Source organism: Sus scrofa, chromosome 9 (assembly GCF_054392235.1).
Source record: "Sus scrofa isolate SSC_HxYL_T2T_F1_AM1 chromosome 9, Sscrofa_HxYL_maternal_Yorkshire_Landrace_v2.0, whole genome shotgun sequence".
In the NCBI taxonomy this organism is placed as follows: domain Eukaryota; kingdom Metazoa; phylum Chordata; class Mammalia; order Artiodactyla; family Suidae; genus Sus; species Sus scrofa.
In genome coordinates, this window is record NC_139391.1 from 84,450,579 (window position 1) to 84,475,452 (window position 24,874).

Consider the following 24,874-nt stretch of genomic DNA (forward strand, 5'->3'; position numbering starts at 1 on the left):
TAGTATCATAGACCCTTGGACTAAAATAAATTGCAATTATTAATTTAGAAAAAGAAAAATATGATAGAGTGACAGATAAAATTAAAATACACTAATTTAGCATAATTTCTTTGGTGAAAAAGTGAAAATAAATTCTACTAAGAAATTCATCAAATTTAACTTTATTAAACAAAACTGCAATCTAATAAATGCAAGATAATTTACACTGATATTTTTACATTTTTGGTGAATTTAAAATCCAGGGAGATACAGTTGTGGCTCAGTGGAAGTGAACCTGACTAGTATCCATGGGGAAGCAGGTTCAATCCCTGGCCCTGCTCAGTGAGTTAAAGATTCAGTGGTGCTGTGAGCTGTGGTGTAGGTTGCAGATGTGGTTCAGATCCTGCCTTGCTGTGGCTGTGGCTTAAGTCGGTGGCTATATCTCCAGTTCGACCCCTAGCATGGGAACTTCCATATGCTGCAGGTACAGCCCTTTAAAGTAAGTAAGTAAGTAAGTAAATAAATAAATAAAATCCAATTGTCTGGAGAAACTGTAACTTTGAGTGAGACATCAAAAATTACTTTGATGAAACAAATTAAGTTGTTTTCTTGATACTGTGGGCTAATTTTTGGTATTGATTTAGGCATAAATCAATTAACATATTACATTTATATGTAGAAAATAAACAAATATGTTAAGCATTTATACTTTTTTTTTTACCTGGTTTTTCCAAGAAGGGACTTAATTAAGAGGATATGATTTAACAAATTATAAATGCTAATTTTTTGGCCATGCTCACAGCATGTGAAACTTCCTGGGCCAAGGACTGAACCCATGTCACAGCAGTGACCTGAGCTACTGCAATGACAACACCAAATCCTTAACCTGTTGCACCATAAGGGAACTCCTATAAATGCTATTTGAAAAGTATAACAGCCAAGCACATGAGGGTGTTTGAAAATTAAGAAAGATTACTAGAGATTAGAAAGAATATACTATTGGAAATATTAAAAGAAAGAGGAATCGTTATTTTCCTTCTTATATATTTCATAAAATAATGCAAAGAGTGGAATATCACAAACTAATAATGACAGAAGTTTTAATTGAAATGCTTTATTGATAATTTATAAATAAAGACAATTCTAGAAGGCAACTGATTATAATTGTGTTTCTTTTAAAACAGCTTTCTATTCCACAAAATACATGAAATTCATTTTTGGCAAAATAAGAAGAAAATTACTTCATATCCTTATCTATGAACTATTCCTGTTTCTATCAATTTACTACCACTATTTCCAGAATTTATAGTTTCACATTTATCACTGACTGCACAATGTAACTTCTGCTTTTGTAAAGACTGATATAATGCCATAACTATAACCGAACAAGTTTCCATTGCTACTTCTAGTTGTCTCTCTTGCTTAAAGACTCTGGCTATTTATCTCAATGTTCAAACATAGACATTGAAATGTATAAAAGAGGAAGTTATTCAATAGAGACCACCCAGGATACCTGCTCTGCTTGAATGAAGACTTCCAAGACTCCATTCAGCTGCAATATTTCCCAATTCACACAGTGGTGAAACCAGAATTACTATCTAAGAGAAGGAAATGCTTAGGAACTGTGTTCTGGTGAGGGTGGGAAGGTGTGAATCTCATTCCCAGAGATCTGGTTAGATATCAAGTTCTGATTTGCATGTCTGATTTGTAATCTGGGAGTCTGCATTCCTAAAAGGTTCCGAAGAACTAAAAATGCTCAAGGAATCAGTGTGGAATAGTGTGGGTCTAGTGTAATGATGTTTTATTAGGTTCTTGGTTTATTTGGTGTGGCTGTGATATTCAGCAAAGAATGTGAGGCTAAATTACATTATCCTGAACCCCTAGCCTTTCCAGCTGTTTCTTATTCTTACAATCAAATTCATAAAATCAGGACTCAAGCTCTGATTGAATCAGAAGGTGTTTAGACTAAATTATTACACTACTCTAAGGAAGAAAATACTCCTTTTTGACACACACCAAAACATGCAATAGGAATCACAAATGATAGGTAATTCAAGAAGCAGCACAGATACAGAATAAAGTACAGCTTTCTATAATAGTTTGTTGGAAAGACTCTAAGCCATGAATTATTTCATATTTTTATTACTCCACAGTAAATGTTTTCATATTTTAAATATATGGTTACTGGTAAAGAATTTAAGCTTTTTTTTTTTTTTAAAGCAAGACTTTGGACAAACACAGGAATTCGCAGAAGCAAGAGAATAGATAAAATAGCAAGGAAGGGAATTTTTTCGAGCTTGGAATGCTTGCTTGCTTTCTTTATTTCTTGTGCTTCTTGAGGTGGGATCTCAGTTCCCAGATCAGGGATTGAACCCAGGCCACACAGTGAAAGTGCTGAATCTTAACCACTAGACGACCAGGGAAATCCCTGGAATGTATTCTTTTTTTTTTTTTTTGTCTGTATTTTTAAGATGTGCAGAGTTCATTACCCTTTAAATTAAATAAGGAAGCTGTGCTCTGCGCCCTGAATTTGTACAATTCTATTGTTTCATGTCCTGCCACTTCCTTCACCCATGGAACAGACATCAGTGCTCACTGAAACATTGTAAAATACCTGCATAATCAAAACCGATTAAACTTTCTCTCTGCTAAATTACTGTCTTTCTTAAATTTATGTAGAAACATAAGCAGCAATTAATGCTTTCAAAATAAATAAACAGTTGCCACCTCTACACTTTCTGTACCATAGATTGCAACTTAAAAACAATAGAAAAGTTAGTGATATCTGTGAAGAATTTAAGGAAGCGAAGGAATATGAGTGTTGCAAAAAAAAAAAAAAAAAAAGTCCAAGTCTTTGCATCATAGAAAAATCAGGAAATATCTCTGAAGAAAAATGGTGGTTAAGAACTCAAAGGCTAGTATCAAAGTGTCTTGGTTCAAATTCTTACCATCAGTCCCTCTTTTGCTGCATATACCATCTTGGACAAGCAACTTAACCTCTCCAAGCCTCAGTTTCCTTACCCATAAAGCATCGAAGATTTTAATAACACCAATCTAATGAAGTTGGTCTCGGAATTAAAGGAAAAATCCATATGAAAATGTTAGTCATATGGAAATGACTCAGTGTATTTTAGGAGAAAACTCTCTACTAAGACATTTCATTTTGTAAAAAAAAATCAAAAGTAAGTAAAAGTCAGGGATGCTACTGGCAATCCTACAATGTACAGAACAGCCCTCACCTATCCAACCCAATGCAAACAATTTTCTGGTCTAAAATATCAGTAAGGCCATTTTGAAAAATTCTATTTTCATCTCAGATTGTTATTCTAAAACTTTTAGAAAAATATCACTTTTTTTTTTTTTTAGGAAAATGTTTATTGTTTCATTATTCAATTTGAAAACTACCAGTAGGAATACATCTTTTGTTTCTGTTAAGAACATTTAAAAAAAATCATAAATAATTGTTGTAGATTAAATATTCGTGTTCCTTCAAAATTCATACTTTGAAAACTAATCCCCAATGCAATGGTTCTGGACAGGGCAGTTTAGGAAATAAGAGCATCATGAGGGTAGAGCTCTCACAAATGAGATTAGTGCCTTTATAAAAGAAACTCCAGAGATCTCCCTCACCTCTTTCTGCCAGGTGAGGACACAATAAGAAGACAATCATCTATAAACAAGAAATGGCCTCTCACCAGAGATTTTCTGGCAACTTGATCCAATAGATATAAACGACATGCTTCTTATCTTCTTAAGTGTTTAGATTGTTATTAACATAAAAAGAAAATTGGACTTTGATACAATAGTACTCATATCACCAGGTAAAACATCACACAATCATAAAACTAATTCATGGAGATAAACACAATCCCAACAGTAACAAAACTACCCAAAAGAATGGTCGATAGACTTCCAGGTCTGCATATCAAAATGTTTAGCCTCTTTTGCTCTTCCTTTCTAGTGATATTCTTACCAATAAATATTGTACAATCCATGATAATTATTTAGCTAAGTGTTTCTTAATCCAAAGAGTACACTGAGATTATTTGGGGATATATTAAAAAAAAAAGTGGAGTTCCCTTGTGGCTCAGTGAGTTAAGGATCTGGGGTTGTCACTGCTGTGATCCCTTGCCTAGGAAATTTCACAAGCCACAAGCAGGATCAAAAAAAAGAAAGAAAGAAAAGAGAAAAAAAGTCATTAGATCCTATCCATAGACAAGTAAAATATGAATTTGCTTTCATCAGAATTGTTTTAAGTGTCCCAGATGATTCCTACATACCTTGTGGTTGAAATGGTACAAGAAGCTCCTGCTATCTTCTTTATGCAAAGGATAAATTAATGGCTAAGAAAACTGTAATTGTATTGGTAAACATCTATTTTTACTGTTATCTAAGCAAAAATTATACTAACAAAATTAACTAGGTCAAGATGACTTTATTCAAAGTTATTAAAGAAGAGAAAGACAAGATTTTAGTCTGAACTTACTCACCCCACTGAAATGAAGGGCAAGACAGTTTTTAAGAGCTGAGGGTGGTGAGATTGTAGGCCATCTATATTTGCTAATTGACTTCACTTAAAGGAAAAGTACATTTTCTCTTCTTTATGACAGGAGATAATTTTACAACTTGAAGCAAGGCATCCACCAAAGTTAGAGTCCTACTTTCCCACAGAACTGGGATCTAGGAGGTTTTCTATATCATTTTATGTTTACATTTCAAGGCTTCAAAGAAAAGGTCCCTTGGGCTACAAAAAGATATTCCTGGACTGCGAAATTGCTGAGGCTCAAGGAACGGATAAAGAATCTTTAAGTTTTTTGTTTTTAAGCAAATGCTTTAAGGAAAGGGAGGTCAAGACATAAGGTCAGAAACAAGTCTGTCTAAAGTTTAATCAAGCCAAAGGGAACATTATTATCATCTTGGACACAGGCAATGAAAAAAATTCCCTCTAGAATCATATTGGCTACATACTGTATTCACTGGAGAGTTTTATAAAAATACGATGCTGGGGTCAAACCCAGAAGATAACTGATGTAAATATTGACTTAGGTGTTCTGATTATAATACACTTATAATAATTATAACATACAGATAAATTAGAAAAGTACTATCCATAGAAACTGATTTTCCTTGAGAGATTATAAGGTATGAAATAAATTCATCTGAGAAATCCATCTCCAGTGTAGCATTGCTTACTTGTATACCAAATATGAAATATAAAAATAGCAAATAGCAAATGTAAAAATAGCAAATAGGAAAGAAAGAAAGAAAGAAAGAAAGAAAGAAAGAAAGAAAGAAAGAAAGAAAGAAAGAAAAAAAAAAGGAGGGAAGGAGGAAGGAAAAGAAGGAAGGAAGAAAGGAAAAAAGGAAGGAAGGATAAGTGTTTTTATTTTATCTGAATCGAAAGGAAAGATAAGAAAAAATAGATTTTCTGGTGTCATCATGGCAAAATTAGAACATCAGTATTAGTGAGTCATCAATACAAATTTTAAATAATTTTTTTGATAATTCAACTGAGGCAAATTTTATAATAAATTTAATTTTATATGAACTATTTCTTCTAATTTATACCTGTTCCATGCTTGTGTGCCTTTGCCTGTTTCTGATTTCATAGACTCTTACTTCTTAGCCTTCCTTTTTTCTCATTCAGACTATAATTTCCTCTGTTTGCAGCATATTTTCTTATTTTGCTGTCAGAAATGTTAATTACCTTAGCTGTGAACCTTATCTGTGAGAGTGTGCTAATGGAAACAATATAGTGCCTTTCCTGTAGATAATGTTCAGGCAAATTTACTTTGGTTTTCCTAAAAGCAGTCCCCCAGACTTTACTATCCAAATCAGTGGATTATTCTACTGGATGTACTATAGCTCATGGAAAAAGGAAAACAGTATCACGTTAGGTTGCTGGGTAACATTTAATTTAGTACATATGTTTGTGTGTGTGCGTGTGTGTGGCCATTTATTCCATTAATTCCATTACTGCACTATTCAAACTCCCTTCTTGGTTCCTAGCTTCTAAAGGTCACATTCTCCTACGAGAAGCTAATGAAAGCTAAGGAATATCTTCATATAAGTGCAAAATGGAGTTCCTGTCGTGGCTCAGCAGAAACAAATCATCCATGAGGACACAGGTTCATTCCCTGGCCTTGCTGCATGGGTTAAGGACCAGGCATTGCTGTGAGCTGTGGTACAGGTCACAGACACAACTCAGATATGGCATTGCTGTGGCTGTGGCATAGGCCAACGGCTACAGCTCCGATTCAACCCATAGTCTGGGAACTTCCAAATGCCACAGACGCGGCCCTAAAAAAAAAAAAAAAAAAAAAAAAAAAAGTGCAAAAATGCCCATACCAGTGCACATAATTTAATAACTTTCACATATTCAGGTACTTTAGAACTATAGGACCCCACTAATTATAAAATGAAAGGGAACTATATATCAAGGTCATTAAAGACATCAATTTTAAACAAAGAAGATTCTCTGAAGTGAATGATCCAAACGGCAACTTTAAAATCATTATCCAAAAGACTATTTGACTTTTACTTATCTCACATAGGTACAGATTAAATTCTTGCTGTACTAATGTATCTATTTAAGAAGTGGTGAAATAAATCACTGATGAAGCTCAGAGGTAATTGTAAATAAAATGAAGAAAAGAATATCCTCAATGATATTAATGCATTTGTTTTTGTACCCCTCAATTCAGGTTGATATTCCCATTCCCATATTTTTTTTCTCAGTTTTTCTCTTCCTTTTGATACTAAGCTTTAGCAACCGTGTTTGAGAGGCTAGAAATCTCAGCGACCACGTTGCACTGACGTTCTGGCTCACGAAAAAGCAGGCGCAATGTTGTGTATCATGACAGACTGAAATGGAATTCCAGCCGTGTGAAGGTAAATTTTCCAGTCGCACTAGCACAGATTGAAATAACTCACTCTTGACTGCTGCCGCAGAAAGTGTCAGTCTATATCTCAGACTGAAGCTATCAACTACCTTGTACTACTGCCTGCAGCAGACACACAGAGATTCCAAAGTGACAAGATGAAGCTAATGCATCTCCCTAAAGTAACTCAGAGTACTTAAACAGTATCTGAGTCTCCACTTTTTCTGCTAAAAGTTCTTATCTCAAGGCCAGGAACATTTCTATTTGTTAGATTGTGGAGTATATGCCCATTAGGATGTAGTAGCTTATTATTTTTTCTCCCTATTAAAATCAGATATGTATTTATTAATTTTATTTATTTTAATACGGAGAAAATAGGGGAACAGCATGGACAAAATAGGGGTGCTTGTCAAATTTCATGATGAAAGTTTAAACAATTAAAAAATTTAATGTGTGTTTTTGTCTCTGTATTTCAAATAAATTGCACTATAACTTTTACTGGTTACTGTTAAATAAGCAAGATTTAGACTTCTCTAAAAATGAAAATTTCTATTCTTTGTAATTGGATTCTAAGAAATAATAAAGCATTAAATGGGAACCAGCTCTTACTAGAGCCAGCTCTTATGGCCCTTGAGAGCCAATTATACACACATCTTCCCAACCCTCTGATCAGTGGTGTCACTTAAGTAGCTTGAAAGAGGCCCAAGTAGGACTACTTAAAGCAAAGAAATTGTCAAGACACCAAATTGCTCCCACTCACAAGTCAGGAATTAGTCATTTACAAGCATTCTGCAGACTATCATACTATAGTATGGTATGATATATACTATACTATGTATAGTATTGTATGTTACATAGTGTGCTGCAGATAGTATACTGTCTAGTCCAATTTAGCCATACAACATGTATCAAATTATTTAGATAAATGTCAGTAGACTCAGGTGATTAGGGGTAGAAGGTTAATATGCATTTCTTTTCTACAACTTTGCAGTCAGATGATATGTTACAATGCAAAAAATTCTTAGACCATACTCTCACAATTGCACATGCATTAATAAGGAAAATACAGTGATATGACCAATTCTCCTAGACTCAATAAAGATCTCACTCTTTATCTATAGACACTCTGGCAAGCAAGATCCTTCCATGAAAGACTTGCTCTTCAGGAGGCACATCAAGATGGCAGACCTCTTCATATGTCCAATAAGCGATGAGTTTACAAAATCTTCCTCAATAAAGTGGTGAAATAAAAAACTATTCACTTAGAGTCCTGCTCTGAAAAAAACATTAATTTCTTTCAAGCCAGTCACATATCTTAAACACTATTCATTTCGCAAAACAAGGACTATCCTAAGGGAGTTCCCATCGTGGCTCAGGGGAAGTGAATCTGACCAGTACCTATGAAGAAGCAGGTTCAACCCCTGGCCTAGCTCAGTGGGTTAAGGATCCAGCTTTGCTTTGAGCTGTGATGTAGGTCATAGATGTAGCTTGGATGGGATCTGGCACTGCTATGGCTGTGGCATAGGCTAGTGGCTACAGCTCTGATTGGACCCCTAGGCTGGGAACCTCCCCATGCTGCAGGTGTGGCCCTAAAAGGACAAAAAAAAAAAAAAAAAAAGTATGATCCTAAGACCTCTTACACTTCTTATCAATTCCCTGATGTAGATCTTACTAATGATTTTTGAAATACTTATGTAGCTTCCTCTGGAACATGGATTCCTGATTAGGGTGATATACTCATAAATCAAACTTTTCATAATAAAATGGTATCAGTTATCAAGTGGACAAAGTGGTATGATGCAAAAAAAAATCTGGATTAAAAAACTTACCAATTCTGCATATTAGGAGATTATTCTCCATGGTGTTCATGCATGCTGTATCAGCTTTTGCTCTAGGATATCTTGTCAAAGATGTTTGTACTGTACAGCCCTGGATGATAAAGCTAGAATCAACCTTCAGGGCAGAGGGCAGATTTGTTTCATGACTGGGATAATGAAGATAATGTTTCCCTCAAGGGCAAAGGTTGTACAAGTTTTCCAGGAGTTTCCTTAAATAAAGGTTATTACCTAAACTCAATGTTCTTCAGCTAAAATAAAAACCCATTTTGTATGAAGTGTCTGATGACCTGATTCCACTTCACTCCCCATGGGACTTGAAGGGCAAGAAAACTGATGAGAATATGAGGCTCATGCTTGCTGTTCTATGAGTGATACATCATTATCTTTCTGGCCCTACAGACATGTGTCTCTGCTAACATCAATGAATCTATATTATGCAAACTTGTATGAAATCTCAGATCTTTCACATGTTTTGACATTGCAGACAATAAGTATAGAAGCTATGATTTTATCAGATAACCAATCAAAAGTTGAAAACATCATACTTATTAACTAATTAAAATTAACTCATTATATTTGTCTATAATTTTAACATAGGGACCTTATATAACAATGTTAATTAATCATGACTCTGTTTGTTTGTTGTTGTTGTTTTTGTCTTTTCTAGGGCTGCACCCGCAGCATATGGAGGTTCCCAGGCTAGGGGTCTAATTGGAGCTGTAGCTGCCGACCTTTGCTAGGGCCACAGCAATGCAGGATCCGAGCTGCGTCTGCAACCTACACCCGAGCTCATGGCAATGCCAGATCCTTAATCCACTGAGCGAGGCCAAGGATCAAACCCTCAACCTTATGGTTCCTAGTCAGACTTGTTAACCACTGCGCCATGAGGGGAACTCCTCATGACTCTGTTTTAAATATTAGAATATAAGAAAATTTTAAGAGTTCCCTTGTGATGCAATGGGTTGTCAAGATCTGGTATTGTCACTGCAGTGACTCAGGTTGCTGCTGTGGTGCAAGTTTCAATCCACCGTCTGGGAAATTCTACATGTTATGGATATGGTCAAAAAACATTTAGAAAAATTTCATAATATGCGTGGGCTCAGCTTTGCTATTAATTTCTGCATTGGCAAGCTTAAAACCGTTATAAAAATGCAAGCAGATGCTTTGAAACTAAAATATGATGTTGAAAATATTTAGATATTAAGAAATATTTGCCTTATTGGAAATATTTCATAATTTTTCATTTAGTGTTTATTAGAACTAAGATGGCTTTAACATTCCCCTCAGCTTGACTAAACTTCAGACTTCGTTTCAAACAGACTTCTTCCTGATTATAAGCCCCTAATCTCCTTTTTTTAGAGTATTTACTTCAGAAAACTTGCAATAGTAAATTGTTTCTCTGCCTCTTTGAGATGTGAATCCTTTCCCAGCCTTTCTTCAATTTTACCAAAAAAATTTTTTTTCAAGAATTTGGGAGCCATCTTTTTGAAATATAATCACTGAGAAAGATAGGACCCTTACATGAAAAGATGCTCAGCATCACTAATCATCAGGGAAATAGAAATAACTCAATGGGATATCCCTTCACATATATTAGAATGACTATTACCAAAAAGATAGAAATTTGTTGGCAAGAAAGTGAAGAAAAGGGAAATCTTGTGCACTGTTGGTAGAAAGGTAAATTGGTATAGCTACTATGGATAACAGAATGGGGGTTCCTCAAAAAATTAGAAGCAGAACTACTATATGATCCAGCAAGTCCAGTCAAGTAGATATTTTATCTAAAAAAAAAAAAGAAAGACTTTAAATTGAAAAAAAATGCATCAGTATGATTTATATATCGAAGATATAGAAACAATTTAAATGTTTATCAATGGGGAATTGATAAGGAAAATGTTATTTTATAGTAGAATATTATTCAACCTTAAAAAGTAATGAAATTTTGCCATCTGAGGCACTACAGTTGTACCTTGAAGGCATTATGCTAAATGCAATAATCAGAGAAAGACAAATACCAAAAATCAAACAAACAGAAAATCCATAATATCAAATTCATAGACATACAAGACATACTGGTGATTGCCGGAGGCTGGGGAGGTTGCCAGGGGATGGGGAGTGAGCAGAAATGGTGAAGGGGATCCAAAGGTACAAACTTCCAGTTATTAAATAAATAAGTCATGGGATGCAATGCACAGCATGATGACTACAGTTAATAATACTGTATCACATATTTCAAAGTTGCTAAGAGTAATTTTTAAAAGTTTTTATCAGAAGAAAAAAATTACAAGTGTGTATGATGATGGATGTTAAGTAGAGTTATTGTAGTGATCATTTTACAAAACATGCAAATACGGAGGCATGGTGTTAAACATCTGAAATTAATACAATATGCCAATTATACTTAAAAAAATAAATATTAAAAAAAAAGTTAGGGTCCTTATCTCCAGTCTCTGTGGGAGGACAGAAGCCTAACCTCTCTAAGTGCCAATTAGCAAATTAGAACAGTCTAATCACATTGACCAACTTCCCCACCAGGAGTTCTCTGGTACTTTTCCACTAGCTCCTGCTAGCACTTAGGAACCCTCCCACCATTTGTTTCAGAGAGTTAAATTCAATCTCTCCCCCTGTTATGATATTATGATGGTCTTAAATAATCTCCCTTGCCAACTTGTCTGGTATAATTTTTCTTTATCAAAACCCAATAAAATATAGCTTATCATAAAATCATAAATTATATATATATATATAATGATAAGTAATTTTATAAAAAGAATATTAGAATATTTTAACAAGTGAATTTTCATGCCTATAATCTACTTTAAGTGCATACAATTGTAATATGACTTAGTTTCTGACAAGATCATCATCAAAAGAAAAAAACATATGGAGGAGAAACATGTTTAATTTGTTTAAACTTGCAAAGTAGGATTTTAAGTTTCTTTATGCCATTCCATTAATAAAACCAAAGAAATCATAGGGAGAGAAGTTAAAGTCTGATTAAAAGATAGGGAACAAAGAAAAAGAATAATTAGGCAATTCTCAGGGCACAAAGAATTTGCTAGTGGGAAGCCCAAGGGATCATCAGTGCACACTACAATTCAGTATATCTGTAACTAGAAGGGAACTTTATGCTTTGGTTATTTGGGACTTTGTGAGATCTCTGGAAAGACTTTAAAAAGCTAAATAATTGGTTTTGGGGAAGCAAATGAAATTCAACACAAGAGTAAAATATGTCATGTTAAAATGATGAGCTTAAACTATTTACACTCACTTGTAAGTTCTAAATTGGTCGTAACTTCTCAGAAAATTGACCTGAGTCGTCTCAAGGATTCTCAATCAAGACATCTCAAAGTGAAATAGAGCTCATTTATATTAACAGTCTAAGTACAAGAGAGTTCATCTTTCACCATGATAGCAATGGCCAAATGATGAGGGACAGACTCGGTCTGAAAGATTAATCTTAAGGCTTCTGGCAGCTTCTATTGTACTTCTCTCCTATGTTCTAAAATTGGGAAGCCACTCTGAGAACCAGATGTGACCAATAAAACATTTCCTAATTAGGAAAATACTAATAGAGCTAGTGACTGGGAATTACAATCCCCATGATTTTTTTTAATATTAAAACTGAGTACTTCAGCCTTAATAGACACAAAGAAGCCTCCAGTTTGCTTCCTGTCTTGTTCTTTGATTATCTGTGGATCAGAACAAGTTAGTGTTCCAATGCAATGATATAAAAGATTTGAAAATATTTAAAATTCTAGCGAGGGGTGAAGAGGAAGCTTCTAATAAAAATGCAAAGTCACATTGTTATTCTGGGGTCAAAAAAGCGCTAGAATATTGTTTGTACCTATTGGAAAGAAAACTAGCAAGCTTCCATATTCTGGTATTAAATAACTGGACAGAGCAAATATTACTTTAAATTTGAATTACAGTTTTCATATTGGAGATAGTTGTATGACATTAAGTTGTAGGACTTTAATTTTTGGTCAAAAAAGAAGAGATACTTTTGTATTAGAAATGTGATTTTTCCTTTCAAATATCTGACATATATGTGAGAAGATTGTTTCCATAGTATTACTAGAGAGAGACTTCAGAAAAGGGAATTGTCCCATTCTACTCTAATAGCAATGTAACCCTAGTACTATGGGCCTGGGAGTCCTTTCCTCCGAACCCCAAATGGAACAGCATCTCTGTCTACAGGGCAAGTAAAATCATCAGAAGAAGCCACCTGAGGGGCAAAGTTTGCATCATTTGCTCTAATAATAACAGATGTTGATTAAGGACACCAGGAATAGAAACACAGAATAATAAGCACAATAGCACAGAAAATAATAACAAAAGAAATGACATGTGGCAAAGAATCTTGCCAAGAAAAGGGAAATGACTTGAAGCTTCAAAGGTAGTGCAGGGTAGGATTTCAGGAGTTCCCACTGTGGTGCAGCAGAAATGAATCCAACTAGGAATCATGAGGTTGCGGGTTTGATCCCTGGCCTTGCTCAGTGGGTTAAGGATCTGGCATCGCCGTGAGCTGTGGTGTAGGTCGCAGACATGGCTTGGATCTGGCATGGCTGTAGCTGTGGTGTAGACCAGCAGCTGTAGCTCTGGTAAGATCCCTAGCCTGGGAATCTCCATGTGCCATGAGTGCGGCCCTAAAAAGACAAAAGCCAAAAAAAAAAGGTAGTGCAGGGTAGGATTTCAAACTAAATACAAAATATCCTTTGTGAACTGTATAGCTCCATCCTCAATTCTAGACAGAGGATGGAGCTACATAACTGTTTCTGGCTAAAAAGGAGATCCATCACAAATAATTTTCATCGCAGAAAAACCTGGTCACTAGGTATGTTTTCAAACAAAATCTTTGGGTTGGATTTGTCCATTCTGCATGTTAAATTTTTCAATGGTTCAAATGTTGGTTGGTTAGGTCTCAGTTTACACCAAAAGAAAGCAAACAAACAAATACTTCTTCAAAGAGTTCCATTTGGTGGTGTCAAGGAGGAAGAGATTTTTCTCTACCCTTCTAGGTTATTCTGGCTAGGCTAAGAATTAAATTGACATGAGGCAGATTAACAGAGGAAAAAAATCAAACAAAAGTTCAATAATGTATATACATAGGAGAGACTCAGGAAAACAGAGTAACTCAGCAAAACGGCCAAAATTCTTTTCTTAGATACCATGTTCACCTAAAGACAAGTAAGAATGTTGAGGGTAGTGGTTTGAAATTTCATAGGGGAGGAAGGCAACTCACATGGAAATGGAAATGGAAATACAGATATTTGGTACATAAATGTTTGCTGGGCCAGGCAGAGACAATGGGACACGCAGTGGATGCGCATCTCTGAGCCCTGCTGAGTTTCCCCACCACGCTTAGTCCTTATTCTTTATAGGTATCTCTGGTGATAGCTCTATTTCAGGAATAGACCCGCTATCTAAATTCTTTCAGGCAGTTAAAGGGAAGATCAACGTTTCTTCCTGAGTCTTTTGGACCTTGATTGTCTTCTGCTCAAAGTAGTCCTCATACCAGAGACATTTTGGGGTGACAAATTTTACCCCCTTACAGTGGCATGGTGCTAATACAGTAATTACCCACCCTGTGTTTTCAGACATCTTGATGAGCTCTCAAAAACTCAAGTTCTTATCCTGTTTCTCCCATCCCACACCCATGTTTTCTCTAGCTCCCAAAGAAAAATATCTGGCATTAAATAGAATTATATGCCTGGAAAAACCTGCCATTGAGAAAAATGAGAGGAGGTAGTACATTTTGCTACTGAAGTTTGAAGAAACCAATGTGAACGGATTGATTTTTATTTCCTGTCTATAAAAGGAAAGAGTCAATGCTGGGATAATTAGCCTCATAATTTGGATTAAAATATTATGTTTCCTAAAATTTTCACAAAGTTTATTTTCTTAAAAAATTAGGCAATTTTGTTTGTACAAAGTATATATTGTGTAAATGAAAGTGTCATATCTGAGATAATTAGGCCAATCATTGGAACAAAAATATTTTCTCCTGGAATAGTTACTAAATTGAGGTTTATTTCAATTTGCTTGAACTATTTAGGCAATTTGTTACTTATGCAGTTTACTTCGTTAGTGTAAATTAGACATGGTATAAAAGAGAACTACGTCAAGCTAATTAATTTCATTGGAACTTAGCTTTCAAAGGTTAGAAATAAAAAGTATCTCTTATAATGAATTCATCTAACATGTCTTTTGCTCCCTACTCTATAATGTGGCCTTTTGCTGACATTTCCAGAAGAGGAGGTATTCCATATCAGTTAATTTTAGTTAGCTAAGTGTCCTCTTTCAAACAGCCAAATATTTTGACAGAAACATGTCCATCACTGTAATTAACTAAGGTTAGGAGAAAACCAGAGCACAATGAAGAGAATGGATGGAGGACAAGCAAAACCGGGACCTGGATGCAGAGAAAGAAGTAAGAAAAAAGAGGAATAAAATTGAGAAAGATCAGTTCTTGAATCCACATTGCCCTGCTATCTCAAATAACATGGACTGGATATAATTTAACCTGTGCACAATTACTAAGAGCCAAAACCCACAAACCATAAGAATTCAACTGTATTTCAGCTATACTTCAGGAATATTGAAGTATATAAAATACTACATAATTCTATATAACCCACTTTTAATTTTTTCTTTCTTCAGTTTTGCAATCTGTTTTTTATGGTTTTCTATCTCCTCCCTCCTAGCAAGTTCTCAGCAGTCAGTCCTTCCTGCTGACAATGTCCTTGCCTGTAACATTCCTATCACCTGCTACTATGCTGTTTTAAATGTACTCTGAGCTCAAACATTAGATAATAAGTTATCATGACACTGAATTATGTATTTCCTTGTAATAAACACAATTTCACACATATTCTATATTCTTTTATTCTGAGTTTTTGAGTTAGATTAGTATTAGCTGGTTGATTACTAAATGCTCAGAAATCATTAGGACACACTTAAAATCATGTCTAAAACAATATTATGTTCGAGAATGAAGATGGTCTGAGTTACATGTATGGATTTTAGTGTATGAGCATTGGTGCCTTTTTTTTGGTCCTTTCAGGGCCATACCTGTGGCATATTGAGTTTCCTGGGCTAGATGTCAAATTGAAGCTGTAACTGCCGGCCTCTGCATAGCCACAGCAATACAGGATATGAGCTGCATCTACAACCTACACCACAGCTCACTGCAATGCTGGATCCTTAACCCACTGAGCAAGACTAGAGATCAAAACTGCGTCCTCATGGATATTAGTCAGATTCATTTCCACTTAGCCACGATGGGAATTCCAGTTGTGTCATGTTTTAGCTAATCTGTGGTATTTTTCCTACTTATTATCAAGTTCTCAGTCATAGTTGGTAGTTAAAGTTATTTCACTGCTTATTAAATAAAACAAATAAATAAAGGATGTACAGAGTAAGAGAACTTGGAAGATTTGAGTTCTATTTAAATAATCATAGAAATAATAGATAAATGGTAGAGGATTAAAATCCAGCAGAACTTGTTTTGAAATGTTCTATTTTACAATACCAAAACCTTTTAATTCCCAAAGAACTGTACCAGAAACAGTGTTCCTTAGAAGTAAAATTTATGGAGGGCAATATGCTTTTCTGTCAGATAGAAAAAAACAGATACAGGGAGTGGCTTTGGAGAAAACAGAGGGAGGGCGAATCAGCAGCGTGTCCAGCACCAGACAGGAAGCAGGTACCATGTGGCACCTCCCTCACACTATCTCAGGATTTTATATCCTTGGAATACTAAAATAAATGTGCAAGTTTCCCCATCTACTTTGTCTATCCTCCTTATGAAGCCTTCAGAGCTAAGTTTGTCACTGAAAAAACTTGGTTCTAATAAAGCCAATCAAAATTAGTGTGCTACATGGTTATCCCACTATTATAAAGGATACTTTTTGCTATTTCTTTCGTTTTCCTTTTCTTCCAAACCATATTTTAAAATGAGCTATCAGCCAGCACTCTCATACGCAGGATAAAATTCCCTTTTCAACTTTTCCGGATTCAAGGAACTTCATCAGTGGAACATTAGTGAGCCTGATCCTCAAGGGCCCTATATCACACACAAAACTACCTATAACACTGAACCACAAGAACTACATACATGTAACTTCAATACATTGTAGGGGGAGAAGAGCATTTGTTTCCTTCTCCCCTTCCAGGTTGTTTGGCTGAGCTAATTGTTAAATTGACATAAAAGAATATATGTATATATCCCATAAAAATATAAGACTCAGAGCAGTAACCAGAGTAGGAAGTGTTTATATATTTTAGATGAAGAGATAATAAATTTGCAAAGAATTGACAAGGCAGAGGGATTTGAGCTAGGGAGAGTAAATGGTGAAGAATTAACCTTCCTAGCGCTAAATGTCCTGACTCTGGGTTAGGGTTAGGGTTAGGGTTAGGGTTAGGGTTAAGGTTTAGGGTTAGCTGACTTCTACCCTCTGGGCACAGGGAAAGTCCCTTCCACATGGGAGAATTATCTCCTGCATTCCCAGGGACAATGTCCTTCTTGCATAGGTTGCTCCTCAAATACATTTAATTCAAAATAATGATATACTAACATGGTAAATATTTGGGTGACATATTCTAGTCTCCAAACTATAAAAAAGTAACCTTAACATTTTCCAACCCAAAGTGATGCCTCTCAGATTTCTTTATAAGAGAATTTTAGAGATAGAGGCAGCAACAAGTTTGAATTGGGGATCTAGGAACTTACCATGCAGGTACATTTGCCTAGTAAACACGTTGTTTATACACACACACAGAACTGGAAGTAGAGGGGTGGAACCTCAAGGAACATTGCAGCCATGTCTATATGTCGTATTAGGAGGGGTGATGGGGGGATGCAGGGTTAATCTCACTTATTTTAAGCCTGTCTTTGGCCCTTTATTGACTTTTACTTTGCTGAAATCACAACTCTTTACTCTTATTAATGGCACCATTGATTTTACATCTTCAAAGCTAGAATCAAAACATTTTAAATTCCTTATTTATCCCCTTTATCTAAACAGCCACTTTTTCATTCTCGTTAAATCCTGTCACTTGACTCTGAGATCACAGTAGCTTCTTAGCTGGAATCTAACGCTCATTTCTTCAGCTCATGTTGTGCATCATCTTCCGGAAAGAAAGAGAGAAAGAGAAAGAGTGAGAGAGACAGGGAAACCAAAACAAAATTTTTTTATTTCCAAATTGATCTTGATTTCTCATATCTTCTTGTTGGAATGTAAACAATATGAGCTTTGTTATTAAATATGATTGAATTCAACTTCTAATTTTAACATTCAAATAGGTAAGTGAACTAGAAATCATGGACTCATTACTTTTCCATAGAAATTATGGAATCATGTACTTTTTTTTTTTTTTTTTTTGCCTTTTAGGGCCACACCTGCAGCATATAGAAATTCCCAGGCTAGTGGTCGAATCAGAGCTACAGTTGCTGGCCTACACCACAGCCACAGCAATGCAGGATCCAAGCTGCATCTGTGACCTACACCACAGCTCATGACAATGCTAGATCCCTAACCCACTGAGCAAGGCCAGGGATCTAAACCTCAACCTCGTGGTTCCTAGTTGGATTCATTTCTGCTGCACCATGATGGGAACTCCCAGAATCATGTACTTTTAAAAATAAATTTAAATTACATTTTTTAAAAAAGTATGTTCTCAAATGATCCAAGCTGATTTTTTTCACAATTTTTCAATGTTCATCTAAGAATATTTGCATTTGTTATCATATTTATCATATGACATTTTTATTATTATTATGGCAGTTTTGTAGATTTCAGTTTATTCCATGAGTTTTTAAGTTTATTTTGTCAAGAGTTTTGTCTTATTAATTTTATTTGCTACCCCTTCTCCATAGAAAGGATGTAAAATAATCACCTAATCACATGCACATTTCTCTTTCTGGAGTGTCAACAGAAAGCATTACAAAAAAAACAAAATCTAGGAGGTGATAGATAGGTATCATGCATGCATTTCATAAATAACTTACTCTGGACTATTGTATAAAACATGTAGCCTTCCTTCACAGTACTTAATCTATAAAATTAAAAAAAATAATGCCACTAATCTTTAATTTATTCTTAGAGATATTGTGTGTGTGTGTTTGGTAGGGGGTTAGGTAGTTGGTTATTCAAAAACACTGAGAAGCAAAATACCAAATGAATATAAGTTAATATTATCTCAAAATATCCCCATCTTTGTAATTTATTCACTGGGCATTTTGCTTCATTGTAGTTTTTAAAATGTTACATCTTCTTTGATTATTTCTCTCCATGTAAAGTTTGAAAAATAATTTAAGATTTTTTTTGCAACAAATGATTATGCTAGAGTGTTTTTCAGTTATCAAGTGAACAATGTATAGCTAAAAATTTAGATTCCTTTACTTAATTGAAACAAAGGAATGCTTTCATGACTCGATTTCTATGCTATAGTTTCAAATGAAATAAAAGCAGAAATCCAACCACTCTTACACTGTCCACATATCAAATAAATTTAACCTCTTCTGTAGCCTTTTCCATTTATTGTTCATTTATCTGGATGTCAGGAGTTTATATTTCTACATGATGCTGTTAAATGTAGAATCATATCTAGTGCTATTTTAAGGAATTTCTTAAAGACTGAAATTAGTTTGAAGACAAATCTTAGAAATAAAGAGGAAAAAATTAGTTTCTTAACCTTCGTTTATGGGATTTTTTTAAAATTACATTTTCCCTCCAAAATAAAAGACAATTAGTATAATGACAATTATAGATGACAAAAAACACCATATTTAATTTGTTTGCATCATATTCTGCTTTGATCAATACAAACGATTCAATAAAACATGTATACAAACTGTATGTACGTAAAATTTCCTGTACCGTGTTTACCTAAAAGTGAACAATTTCTCCCTTATATTTTTTTCCTTCCTTCTATTTTATGGATATCAAGAGACTATGTTTCCATCATCATTTGCTGAGATTCTTAGTTATAGAGAGTTTCAGTAAGTATTTTATTTATTGAACAACTATTATTTGAGTAAGTTTTTACTATCTGTATTAAAGGTATTCATCACAGATAATTTGAATAATATAATAAAATGTAACTAAAACAAATGTGCTATTGCTTCTACTAAAACGGCATTTTAATTTTCAAAATTACATTGATAAAAATGGTATCATTTGCCCCTCAAAAAACTAAATAATATAAAGTAAATCTTCTGGGAGCTAATAATAATAGCAAATCATATTGAGTACTTATTGTGAAGGCACTGTTATAAAGCTTCCCTTGTAATAAACTTTTTTCATCCTCAAAACAACTCTATGAGGTACAGTTTCACAAATGAACATCTTAAGCTCCTAGAATTTAAGTTCTCTGCCAACATTCAAGTAAATTTTTAAATCTATCTTTTTTAATCATCTAGTTTACTTGACAGAGTTCAGAACCTTAACTCTTACTGGCTTAGGAAGACCAATTAGAGTTAACTGGCTTATATGTAGAAGACACAGATATGATTTCTCTTTGTGACTTGAAATTTGGCCTCTCACCTCAATGAGAAGCAAGCCATATTTGCCACTTCTGTGATGCTATGGCATGATATACCTGAGAGAACTGGCTCAACACTGGTGTATGAGCACTAGGAAGTGTGTATTATTTTTACCCCCTTGATCCCTTGACTCACAGCTCTCTGGTTTTACTTTCTCAAATAAACCAAGTGCATGTAAATCCTTATCTCAAGTCTTGCTTTCAAGAAGAACTAAGTTTATAACACATGCATAGGACATAATGAGAAATCAAAACTATAGAAATTGGAAGCTTTTTTACTAAAATTCTATATTCACAAAGTAAATGTTATTTTGAGCTCAGACACAGTTGAACTAAATGAAGCAGATACATACTTTTAGTAAATGTCAATATGCTTAGTGAAATGCATAACTGAAACAAAATATAATATTAAGCATGTCATGAGAGCTGCTAATAACTACTTTGGAAATTTAGGAAGTTAATAATAATCTTGTCCAGATTTAAAATATGTATGTGTTGGTATATGTGTGTACTTTATCTACTTCAAAATACAACTGTAGAGAACTAGCAATGTTTAAAAGATATAAATATTTTTAATTAAAACTAATATATTCAGCTTTAAAAAAGGAAGAGGAGGAAACTAATAGACTATTCATGCAATAAAATAATCTTTAATCTAATTAATCTGCATATGAAAACTGAATAATTTCAAATAAATGAATGTAAATTAAGGAAATGAAAAATTTTATCTATAAAATTATCAAAAATTTAGAAGCATACTGGATAATAGTCAGTGATAGGATATTACAAAACGTCCTCTAATACTGTTTATGAAATAATATTTATACACTTTGACTCAGTTGTTTTTAAATTATGTATCAATAAAATAACACAAAATGCAGGAGAAAAGCTACCCTGCCAGCATTCACCAACAGGATGATCTGTTAGTTTCTTCCTTCTGCTGTAACAAATTATCAAAAATGTAATGGTTTAAAACAACAAAACTTTATAATCTTACAGGTTTGTAGCTCATGCCAGACTTTGTAGTTGCCCAGTGCATGATCTTAGAATTCTATCCAATCAGATGAGCCACCATTCTTTGGAGAGAAGCAGGGAAGGAGATGCTAGACAAAAAGATAGAAACCTCTTATTATTATATATTTATTTTATAAACTTAGAAAACAAGAGACCAATATTTCCATGAACATAAAAGCAAAAATTCTCAACAACAACAACAACAAAAATATATACCTATGGCATGCAGAAGTTCTTGGCCAGGGATCCAACCCATACCAAAGCAGCACCCTGACCTACAGAAGTGACAATGCTGGATACTTAACATGTCACACCACCTGTGAATTCCTTCCCTTGTTAATTTTAACCTTTCTTATGTTTTAGTAATTATTAAGCTAAAATAATAAAAATGGGAAGAGGGAAATTTTCCCCTCCCCAACACAATATAAATCTCAGTTATTTTGTGGATATCAACAAATTGATTCTAAAGTTTGTCGAAAGACAGAAGACATAGAATAGCCAATACAATATTGAAGAAAATGAACAAAGTTGAAGGATTGTTACTATCTGACTAATATTAGCTGAAGTCTTACTGTAAGGCTAAAGTAATCAAGACAGTGGGGTACTGGTGAAAAAATAGATTAGTGGAACAGACAGAGCCTAAAAACAGACCACCATACATATGATCAACTGATCTTTGACAAAGGAGCAACGGCAATGCAATGGAACAAAGATACTGTCCTCAAAAAATGATGTTGGAACAACTGGACATCAATCCTCAGGCAAAAAAAAAAAAAGAATCCAGACACAGATTTTAATTCTTTTTTTCTTTTTACGGCCACACCTATGACATATGGAATTTCCTGGACAGGGATCACATTGGAGCTGCAGCTAATGCCTATGTCACAGCCATAGCAACACCGGATCTGAGCTGCATCCGCAAACTATACTTCAGCCTGCAGCAATGCCTGATTCGGAACACACTAAGGCCAGGGATTGAACCTGCATTCTCACAGAGACAACATCAGGTCCTTTACCTGCTGAGTCAAAATGACAGTTCCCAGAGAAAAAAATTAAACTCTTCACAAAAATGAACTCAAAATAGATCATAGACTGTATAGAATGTAAAATTATCAAACTTTTAGCAGAAAACATAGGATAAAATCTATATAACTTTGGGTACTGCAATGACTTTTTAGATGCAACGCCAAAGACATTATCCATGAAAAAAATGATGGATAACTTGGACTTCATTTAAAATTAGCAAATTCTTCTTATGTGGGATATTTCCAGAGAATGAGAAGTCACAGATTGGGAGAAAATATTTTTAATGACAAATATGATAAAAGGCTGTTATCCAAAATATATAAAGAACTGTTAAAATTCAACAAGAAAATAAACAACCTGATTAAAAATTGAACAAATGACCTTAACAGACACTTCACCAAAATTAACTCACAATGGTTAAAGACTTAAATATGAGATTAGAGATCATCAAACTCCTAGAAGAAAACACAGGAGAAAAATTCCTTGAGTTGTATAATTGTCAAACCAAAGTCTAGTAGTTTGGAAAATATTTATGTATTTGGATTTGACATGAAAAGTGCAGGAAAAAAAATCATAAGCTCCCATTGTGGCTCAGTGGTAATGAGCCCAAACTGTATCCATGAGGATGTGGGTTTGATCCCTGGCCTTGCTCAGTGGGTTAAGGATCTGGCATTGCCAAGAACTGTGGTGCAGGTCAAAAATGCAGCTTGGATCCTTAATTGCTGTGGTTGTGGTGTAGGCCAGCAGCTACAGCTCTGATTTGACCCCCAGCCTGGGAACTTTTATATGTTGCAGGTGCAGCCCAAAAAGGCAAAACAAAACAAAAAACAAAATCAATAAGTGGGACTAATTCAAAATACAAAGCATGTAAAATAAACAGTCAATAATATAAAAATTCAGCTTCATACATTTGAAGCTATCTGATAACTAGAATAATTTGTTGTTTTGTTTTGTTTTGTTTTGTAGGGCCACACCTGTGGCATATGGAGGTTCCTGGGCTAGAGCTACAGCTGCCAGCCTATGCCACAGCCACAGAAATGCCAGATCTGAGCTGCATCTGCGACCTACACCACAGCTAATGGCAATGCCAGATCCTTAACCTACTGAGTGAGGCCAGGGATCTAACCAACAACCTTATGGTTCCTAGTTGGATTCATTTCTGCTGTGCCACAACAGGAACTCCTAGAATAATTTATTTGTAAAATGTTTGGTGTAATTCACCAATGAACTCATTTGGGCCTGATGCTTTCTTTTTTGTCACATTATTAGTTACTGACTCAATTTACTTAATTTATATATGCTATTCAATGCTTGTGTGGGTTTTAGTAATTTATACAATTTGGTGAATTGGTCCATTTCATCTAAAGTATTAAAATATTGGACACAATAGTATTCGAAGTATTTTTTTTAATTATTCACTCTTCTTCCTCTCTTTCACTTCTGACATTGTTAATTGATGATTTATTGTTTTTTCTTGGCTAGACTGGCTCGAGATTTACCAATTACCTTGATTTTTTAATTAATTATCATTTGGTTTCCTTGATTTTTCTTTATTATTTTCGATCATTTCATTGATTTATGCACTTTTATTAATTTTCTTTTCTTTGCTTTTTTTTCCTCCTAAGAAGGACTTCATTTTAAAGAAAGAGGATATTGAGGTAAACATAGTTTTTAGAATAAGTTGCAAAAAAGACAATTAAAAAGAAGAAAAAACACAGAAACACACAAGATGTATCTTCAATGAAACTAGGAGTGAAAAAAATCCTCAAGGTTTTCACCTTTCATCCATTAATATTAATTATACTATTAAGGTTGCCAATAGTAAAACATCCTTAAATTTCTCTCATAAACTTTAATTAATCATTTGAAATTATGCTTTTAATGAATTTCTTGATTGCATTTGCCAATCAAGGAGTTCATTAAAAGAATAATAGCCTTGTTAAGTTTTGTTTTCAAAGTTATATCACATTCATGTAGTGAATTAGGGAATATTTGTTCTGTTTCAATGTTTAGGAATTTTTTCTATATCATTGAAAATATCCATTTGTTAAAACTAGTAGAAGTGACCAGTGAGTCAGCGCAAAGCTGATGGCATTTTAAGGAGTAGATATTTAAAAATGTTCTCTATTTATCTTATGATATTGGTATGTTTATATTTTCAATCTTTTCTCATGTTCATATTGGTAAATTGTCATTTGAAATATATGCTTATAGGGATAGTGAAGTTGGCTGGTTGTTACTAAGTTGTATACACACCCCTTAGAGAGATGATGGGAAAATGCAGCTTAACAAATATTTGAAGGATAAATGCTTTATCAGAGGGCTTGTTGGGTAGTATATAAAGTGACTGCTATCTCCTGAAAGAAGAGGGGAACGCAGTTTAGGAGCAGGCACAGGGTTTGCCAGTTTGAAATGCAGAGCTCCATACATGATGAATACTTAGGCAATAATGATAACAATTACACAAAATTTTCTCAGTTATTAGATTTTCACACAAAGTCACACATACTCAACAGATAAGTTTATTAATGGTATGACATGATAATTATTTATTATTAATTGAGAGTGGATCATCATAAAAGTCTTCGT

The 24,874-nt window shown here is 34.3% G+C and overlaps 1 long non-coding RNA gene across 3 annotated transcripts in view; it reads right to left on the reverse strand.

Annotated features, from left to right (window-relative positions):
* LOC146400015 (uncharacterized) overlaps positions 1–24,874 on the reverse strand; it is a 400,690-nt gene that overhangs the window by 131,747 nt on the left and 244,069 nt on the right. For all 3 annotated transcript variants that reach the window (XR_014816806.1, XR_014816807.1, XR_014816808.1), the window contains exon 3: positions 21,243–21,348. This is a non-coding gene — a long non-coding RNA (uncharacterized LOC146400015). The remainder of the gene's footprint in view (positions 1–21,242; positions 21,349–24,874) is intronic.